Source organism: Sturnus vulgaris, chromosome W (assembly GCF_052056855.1).
Source record: "Sturnus vulgaris isolate bStuVul1 chromosome W, bStuVul1.hap1, whole genome shotgun sequence".
In the NCBI taxonomy this organism is placed as follows: Eukaryota; Metazoa; Chordata; class Aves; order Passeriformes; family Sturnidae; genus Sturnus; species Sturnus vulgaris.
This window is the reverse complement of record NC_142282.1, coordinates 63,081,018-63,089,115: the sequence shown is the minus strand read 5'-3', so window position 1 is coordinate 63,089,115 and position 8,098 is coordinate 63,081,018. Positions and strand designations below refer to the sequence as shown.

The following is an 8,098-nucleotide window of genomic DNA, read 5'->3' as shown; positions in this document are numbered from 1 at the left end:
ATCAGTTTTTCCCCCAGTGTGGGGAGGCGTGGCAGCAGCCACTATGCCAGAGGGGCCTGTGGCAATATGTGTGCGCTGCCAAGGCCATCTCAGCGTGGCCCATGGCAGACCTTGCCTGCCTGCCAGCCCCTAGCCAGCCGCACCACAGGCAGAAGGGCAGGGAGGGCAGCGTTGGCTTCTCCTTCCCAGCACCCTGCATCAAGAGAGGCGTTAAATAGGCCCAGCTCTGCCCTGGTCGCCACTGCCTGCACGGTGGTGGCAGGGCTGCATGGCCGATGGTGAAAAAGTGGCAGGTTACTCCCCAATGCATAACTTGGATGAAATTAACCTCTCCGCACTGCAGGATCTTGCAAGAATCTTTGATTTAATGGAACTTGTTGGCAATGGTACCTACGAGCAGCAGTTTTTCTTCTAGTCAGAGAAGAGGAGGAAGTGAGGACATGTGAGGGAAAACAACATGGTGGCACCAAGGTCAGCAGAAAAGAAAGAGGGGGAGGAGGTGCTCCAAGTGTAGGAGCAGAGATTCCTTTGCAAGCCTTAGTGAGGACTATGGTAAAACAAACTGTCCCCCTTGTAATGCATGAAGTCCATGGGGGATGCAGAGATCTACTCACAGCCCATGAGAAAACTGCTCACGCTGGAGTGGGTGGATGCCAGAGAAAGATATAATCTAGTGGGAGACCCAAATAGAGAGAGAGGGCCCCTGCTTCCAGAGATAGAAACGGTCCTTGCTTCCAATTGAGAGATGCCTAGCCTTAAAAGACTGCACCCTGTAGATGAGTGACCCATGCCACAACAGTTTTGGGAAGACTGTTTGCCCATGAGAGGGACCCCACAGCATAGCAGAGAAAAGACTCCTCTCCATGAGCAAACAGAAAAATATCTTGAATGATGAACTGACCAAGAACCAGATGCCCTGTTTCCCTGTGCTGTCAGTGGGAAAGAGGGAGGGGCTGGGGAGAAAAAGGTGTTTTAAAGGCTTATTTTACTTCTCATTATCCTCCTCTGACTCCATTAATAATAAATTTACTTTGTACCTTTAAATTTAAAAGTGTTTTGCCCTTTTTCTCCCAGTCCGTATCTCAACTCAAAAGCTCTTTGTTAATTTTCCCCCTGTCCTCTGCCCAACTATAACAAAAAAAAGTAACCAAATTACTTTTGTGAGTGCCTGGCGCTTAGCCAATATCAAACCACAACAACATCATTGTGTGGGAGAGCACAGCAGGGAAGGTTTTTGAGAAAGGCAAGTGAATAATCCAAATTCTCATGAAAGCAGGTTTTGCCATCAAACAAAATAAAGTCAAGGAGCCTACCCAGGAAATTCACTTCCTAGGAGTGAAGTGACAAGATGGAAGCAAGCAAATTCCAACAGAGGTGATTAATAAGATAACTGCTATGTTCCCACTGACCAGCAAGAAAGAAACACCACCTTTCCTAGGCACTATGGGCTTTTGAAGAATGTACATCCCAGAGTACAGCCAGATTATAAGTCCTCTCTACCTTGTGACACAAAAGAACAATTTCAAGTGGGGTCCTAAACAACAGCAAGCCTTTAAGCAGATCAAGCACAAAATTGCCCACATGGTAGCCCTTGGGCCAGTCAAAACAATACAAGATGTGAGGAACGTGGTCTACACTGTAGCCAGAGAGAATAGTCTGTCCTGGAGCATCTGGCAGAAAGTACCTGGAGAGACTTGAAGATGACCTCTTGGGTTTTGGAGTCAGGCATACAGAGAATCTGAGGCTAGCAACACTCCAACTGAGAAAGATTCTTACAGCCTATGAAGGGATTTGAGCTGCCTCAGAAGTGATTGGCACTGAAGCACAGCTTCTTCTGGCACCCTGACTACCAGTGCTGGGCTGGATGTTTAAAGGAAAGGTCCCTGCAAGACGTCATGCCAGTGATGCTACCTGGAGTAAATGGATCACCCTCATTACACAAGAAGCTCGAATAGGAAACCCAAATCGCCCTGGGATCTTGGAAGTCATCACAAACTGGCATGAAGGTGAGAGTTTTGAATTATCATTGAAAGAGGAAGAAGAGCAGGAGACATGGGCTGAGGAGGCCCTACCATATAACCAGCTACTGGAGAGTGAAAGATGGCATGCCCTCTTGACTGACAATTCCTGCTGTATTGTAGGGACCAGTAGGAAATGGAAAGCAGCCATATGGAGACCTATATGTCAAGTCATGGAAGCTACTGAAGGACAAAGTGAGTCCAGTCAAATTGCAGAGTCGAAAGCCATCCAGATGGCTTTGGACATTGCTGAGCGAGAGAAGCGGCCAACACTCTATACTGACTCATGAATGGTAGCAAATGCTCTATGGGGGTGGCTGGAAAGGTGGAAAAAGGCCAATTGGCAAAGTAGAGGAAAACCAGTCTGGGTTGCTGAAGAATGGCAAGAAATCACTGCCTGGGTAGAGAAGCTGACAGTGAAAGATGATTGAACATTGGGACTCCTGTCCATCTAGAAAAGGAAAAGTAAGGAGAAAACGATCCATTAATGCATGATCGAATGGACTAAGGAAGAAATTTGTCCCGACCATCTATATTGACCTAAATTTAAGTCCTTTAACAATTGGATTTGTCAGGAGCTATATTTCCTGGGGACAAGAACATCAAAAGAGCCCTTGATAAAAAATAAAATAGGACCCCAGGGAGAAGAAATTACCTTTTTAATTGATACAGGGGCAGAAAGATCAACTGTACAACACATCCCAAAAGGGTGTAGAGTGAGTAAAGAAACTGCATTGGTTGCAGGAGCAAAAGGAGAACCATTTAAAGTTCCAGTTTTAAAAGATGTTGGAATTGAATCAGAATATAAGATCTGTTTAAGTTATTTATTGGTAGTATCAGAAGTAAAAGTAACCTGTTGGGCAGAAATTTGATTATAATGGTAGGAATAACTTTGGAGGTGAAACAAAGAAACTTACAGGTGTGCCTGTATACATTGACTCAGGAAAATGAAGATAGAATAAATCCAAAAATTTGGTATAAAAAAGGGGAAATTAAGAAGTTGGAGATAGAGCCCATAAGTATTGAAATTATGAACCCGAATAACCCAATAAGGGTGAAACAATATCCTATATCTTTAGAAGGAAGAAAGGGATTAAAACCAGTAACAGATAACTTACTAAGGCAAGGGACTTTGGAACCCTGTTGTCCTGGTTTAGGGCAAATTTGGGGGAAAACCTCCGGAAGGAGCCCCCAGACAGCAAACCCCACGACTCCTCCCCCCCACCACCGGGTTCGGAAAGAATTTCCTCAGAGAGAAGTGGAAAAAAACCTTTTTATTTAACAAGCAAAACACTCCCCAGCACAGAAAAACAACACCAGCTGACAAAAAAACTCGTTCACCGTTCTGAAGGGATGACAAACTCAGAAAGTCTCTCCAGTGAGTGGTCGCCCAGTTATCAGTCTCTGGCACTGGGGAATGACTGCTGCAGGTCACAGAATGCAGACTCCCGGTGTTTCTTGGTGTTTCCCAGGTCCCCGTCCGGAACAGGTTCAGATGGAATTCAGGAAAGGGAGAGGGGGGGAAAAAAAACAGTCCAGGGAAAAAATTGGACTGCCTAGCTGAACTAACTAATAAGCAAAAGCAAGGGCAAAGCAAGGCAAAGCAAAGAAAAAGAGGCAGAAGCGAGCAAAGCTAAGCTAGCAGCAAGCAGAGCTAAGCTAAGCAGCAAGCTGAGCTAAACTAAGCAGCAAGCAGAGCTAAGCCTCTCCTAAACACAGACCATGGGGGAGGTGAGTCGGCTGATAACAAGACAAAACAAACCTTCACTTTCAGATTCAGTCCTGAAAGCACAGGACATAATACCAAGCATAAACAGAACACACGATTGGAGATACAAACACCATAACGTCACCCTAGGACACCTGTATGTCTCCATATAATACCCCTATACTCCCAATAAAAATGCCCAATGGAAGTTACAGACTTAAGAGATTACTTTTGGGCTTGCCCCTTGGATGATAAAAGCCAAGACTATTTTGCCTTTGAATGGGAGGATCCCGAAACAAAAAGAAAACAGCAACTCCGATGGACCGTTCTTCCCCAGAGATTTACCGATTCCCCAAATCTATTTGGGCAAGCCTTGGAAAAATTGTTGTTATCCTTTGATCACTCGAGAGACCTTAAATTGTTACAGTATGTGGATGACTTGTTAATTGTCAGAAAAACAGAAGTATAGTTTAAAAAAGCACCATAGACCTTTTAAATTTCTTAGGGGACAAGGGGTTGAAGGTCTCTAGATCAAAACTACAATTTACTGAGCAAGAGGTAAAATACCTGGGTCATCAGATTAGTGAAGGGAAAAAGAAATTAGACAGAGTATCAGGAATCTTAGCTTTACCACCCCCTTACAGGGAACAGGATATCGAAGCCCTTTTAACCAAAACCCCACAGCCCCTCCTCCTTTGCCTCCTTCAAGTAGGACTAGAAGTAAAAATCCCCTTAGAGAAGTCCCAATGGGGGGGAGGAATGTAGGGGAGATAGGATTTGTAACAGTCCCCCTCAATACTGGGGATGCGAAGGCCTTTAAAAAGGAAAAGGGCTGGCTACTGGACAATCCACTCAGAGTAGCCAAACAATTAGATCAATTCCTGGGACCTTACACCTACATCTGGGACGAATTACAGTCTATTTTAGGCATACTATTTACTACAGAAGAAAAAGCCGTGGTTAGAGAATCTGGAATGCAGAATTGGGAAAAGAGGCATCAACAGGGTCCTCCTGGTGACCAAAAATGTCCTAATCAAAGACTTAATTGGAATCATCAAAATGCCCAGGATAGACAGAATATGATCGATCTGAGAGATATCATTATCCAGGGCATCCGAGAAGCAGTGCCTAGAGGACAGAATATTAATAAAGCTTTCAACGAACATTAAGAAAAAGATTAATCTCCCACCGATTGGTTAGAAAGGCTGAGGAAAAGCTTTCAGATGTATTAAGGAGTGGATCCAGCCTCCCCTATGGAGGAAGCACTCTTAAAAACACAATTTGTGGTAAAATCATGGGGAGACATAAGAAAAAATTGTAAAAACTAGACGATTGGCAAGATCGAGGTTTGCAGGAATTATGAAGGAAAGCACAAAAAGTATATGTAAGAAAATTGATGAGGTTTCAAATTCCACAACATACGAGGTGTTAACTCAAAACTGGGCAGGCGACCGAAAGCCAGTAGGATATTTTTCTAAATTATTGGATCCAGTAAGTAGAGGGTGGTCTTTGTGTTTACAAGCCATTGTTGCAGTGGCATTATTAATACAAGAAACTAAAAAAATAACCTTTGGGGGAACACTAACAGTATATACTTGTGGATGCTGGTGAGAGCCAGGGAAAACAGCAGTTTGAGTTTTCCCAAGCTACTCAAAGGAAAATGGAAGGGAAAGAATTAATAACAAAGTTTAGCACCTGGTGTTGTGGACAGGAGATAAGAGCATGGTAAGAGCATGTTTACAAGAGGTGTTGCCTTCCTTGGACCAATGAGCTTATTCTATCCTTGGTTCAGCAAACCAGTCTATAAAAATGTGCCTACTCCTGCAATAGTTTCTTCTGCTTTCTGGATGAAGTCTGTGTTGCTGTATTTTTTTGCCACTCCCTATCTTTACAGCGACATATACTCCCCATGATGTTAGTGGAATTTTACAACAAAAGGCAGAGAAATAGTTAACTGATATTAGAATACTGAAGTATGAAGCACTTTTAATCCACTCCCCAGAACTTGAGCTAAAAACAACTACAGCTAGGGACCCGACCCAATTTCTGTTTGGGAAAACTGAAGGGAAATTAAACCATAATTGCGTAGAATTAATAGAATTACAGACTAAAGTAAGACCAGACCTAGAAAAGGAAGAGCTGACTGAAGGAAAGGGACTGTTTATAGATGGATCCTCAAGGGTAATAGAAAGAAAATTTAAATCTAGATATGCGATAGTAGACAAGAGAACATGGGAAGTAGTGGTTGACCACAAAGACCACTGTAAGGACCGCGGAAAAGGGGTGGACGCATGCATCTCAGGTAAAAGGAACCATACAAGACAAAGACTGGAAAATAACTTCTAATCTAAGAGACTTGAAGATAAAGATCACCAGGCCATCAAATCATCCACCAGATGCCAGGCGATGTTTGCAGAAAGGGTGTAATTGTTATCCATTCGCTTGTGTTAAGTGTAAATATTGTAAAGAGAAGTAGTATTATCATTGTTGCAGGGGGTGCCCTCCAAGGGGGCTGTGCCCAAACTGTTTGTATATTGAACAAATAATAACAAGTAGCGTTTTGAAGGAAGCAGTGCAAAAGGGGCTACTCTAATTAGATTCACCAGAGTGGTGGTATATTTGGAAACACGGGATAAGAGGGAAACTAGATAGTAAGGCAGAGGTAGTAAGAATAGAGTGCTGCAAGAGAAACTGAATTCCTTGTAACGAACCTCCAGTAAAGGTTAAAAAGTGGAGGGCATTTAAAAAGAGGCATGAGATCTGTAAAAACCAGTATGGAGCTCCAGAAGAATATCCTTGCTGCCGAGAAGATGGCTCACCCTGCTGCCGGAAGCAACACAGTAGGTGGAGGAGGCGGAGGGATAAAATTGCTGTTGGAGACTAATAGTCATACTGAGCCTTGCCCCGAGTGGGATTACAGATCCATGCTCAAAGTGTGTCCAAAATATTAAATATGGTGGAAAAATGTTCCAGTCTGTTGCTGTTCACTCCCACATAAATGCAACTTGTTACAACCAAGCAATTATTAGAAATTTGTCGATATGGAGGTCAATAGTATTGAGTAGGAGAAAATCTAAGACCAGGGGGGTATGCAAGGGGAGCTTACCAAAGCTGTCCTATAGGAAAATATTATACTTGTTTTACTAAAGGAAGAATGTGGGCATATTCAGATAACAGAGAAGTACAAGACCAGTATAAGAAAAAAATTAGTAAAAAATGTAACTAAACACTTAAAAGGGACTAACCAAAATAAACAACACACAGAAAGCTTATATGACCAAATAAAAAAGACAGTTAGTGATTGGGATATACCAACTTTAGGGGGAAATTTGTTTATTGATCTGATACAAAGAGTGGCACAAGAATTAAACATATCCTTCTGTTGGATATGTGGGGGAAGTCAAATAACTGCACAGTGGCCATAGAAAATGGAAGGGCTAAGGCCAGACCAATTAGTAATTTGGAATACAACTCATAAATCAAGGGAAAACTGCCCTGAGGGATGGGTCTTGAACAACAAAATACCAGGTCAAGTATGTATTACACAAGGAAGTCCCAGTTTTACAAAATTTGTGGGACACACTGCCTGCAAATTGATATATACCACTAACTCTACATCAGAAAATGGAACTTGGTGGCCAAAATCGCCATAAGGGTATTGGACTACAAACTGTAGCTCTGAAACATTGTGTTAAGTAAATCAAACTAATGCTAACCCCATTGAAGAGGTATCTAACTTAAAAAAAAAGTATTGGGACAACCCAGGAAAAGTCGATGAAAGGTAGAAAGCACCGGATGGATTATTTTATATCTGTGGGAATAGAGCATATGCAAAGTCAGAGAAAAAATGGAAAGGAACCTGCACCATTGGTGTGATACAACCAGTCTTTTTCTTACTCCCAAGGTGGAAGGGAAGCCAATTAGGAAAACCATTATATGAGACTTGTCCTAGGGTGATGTTATGGTGTTTGTATCTCCAATCGTGTGTTCTGATTATGTTTGGTATTATGTCCTGTGCTTCCAGGACTGACTCTGAAAGTGAAGCTTTGTTTTGTCTTGTTATCAGCCGGCTCACCTCCCCCATGGTCTATGTTTAGGAGACGTTTTAGCTCGGCTTGCTTGCTTGCTTGCTTGCCTGCTTGCTTGCCTGCTTGCTCGCTTCTGTCTCTTTTACTTTCCTTCGCTTTGCCCTTGCTTTTTGCTTATTAGTTAGTTCAGCTAGGCAGTCCAACTTTTTCCCTGGACTGTTTTCCACCCCGTCCCCTCCCTCTCCTGGATACCATCTGAACCTGTTTTGGACGGGGACCTGGGAAACCCCCAGAAACACTGGGAGCCTGCATTCTGTCACCTGCAGCAGTCATTCCCCAGCGCC

General features: G+C 43.0%; 1 pseudogene; it reads left to right on the top strand.

Moving 5' to 3' along the window:
* The first annotated feature begins 268 nt into the window (after positions 1-268).
* Positions 269-2,370, top strand: LOC148220273 (uncharacterized; annotated as a pseudogene).
* Positions 2,371-8,098: the final 5,728 nt, after the last annotated feature.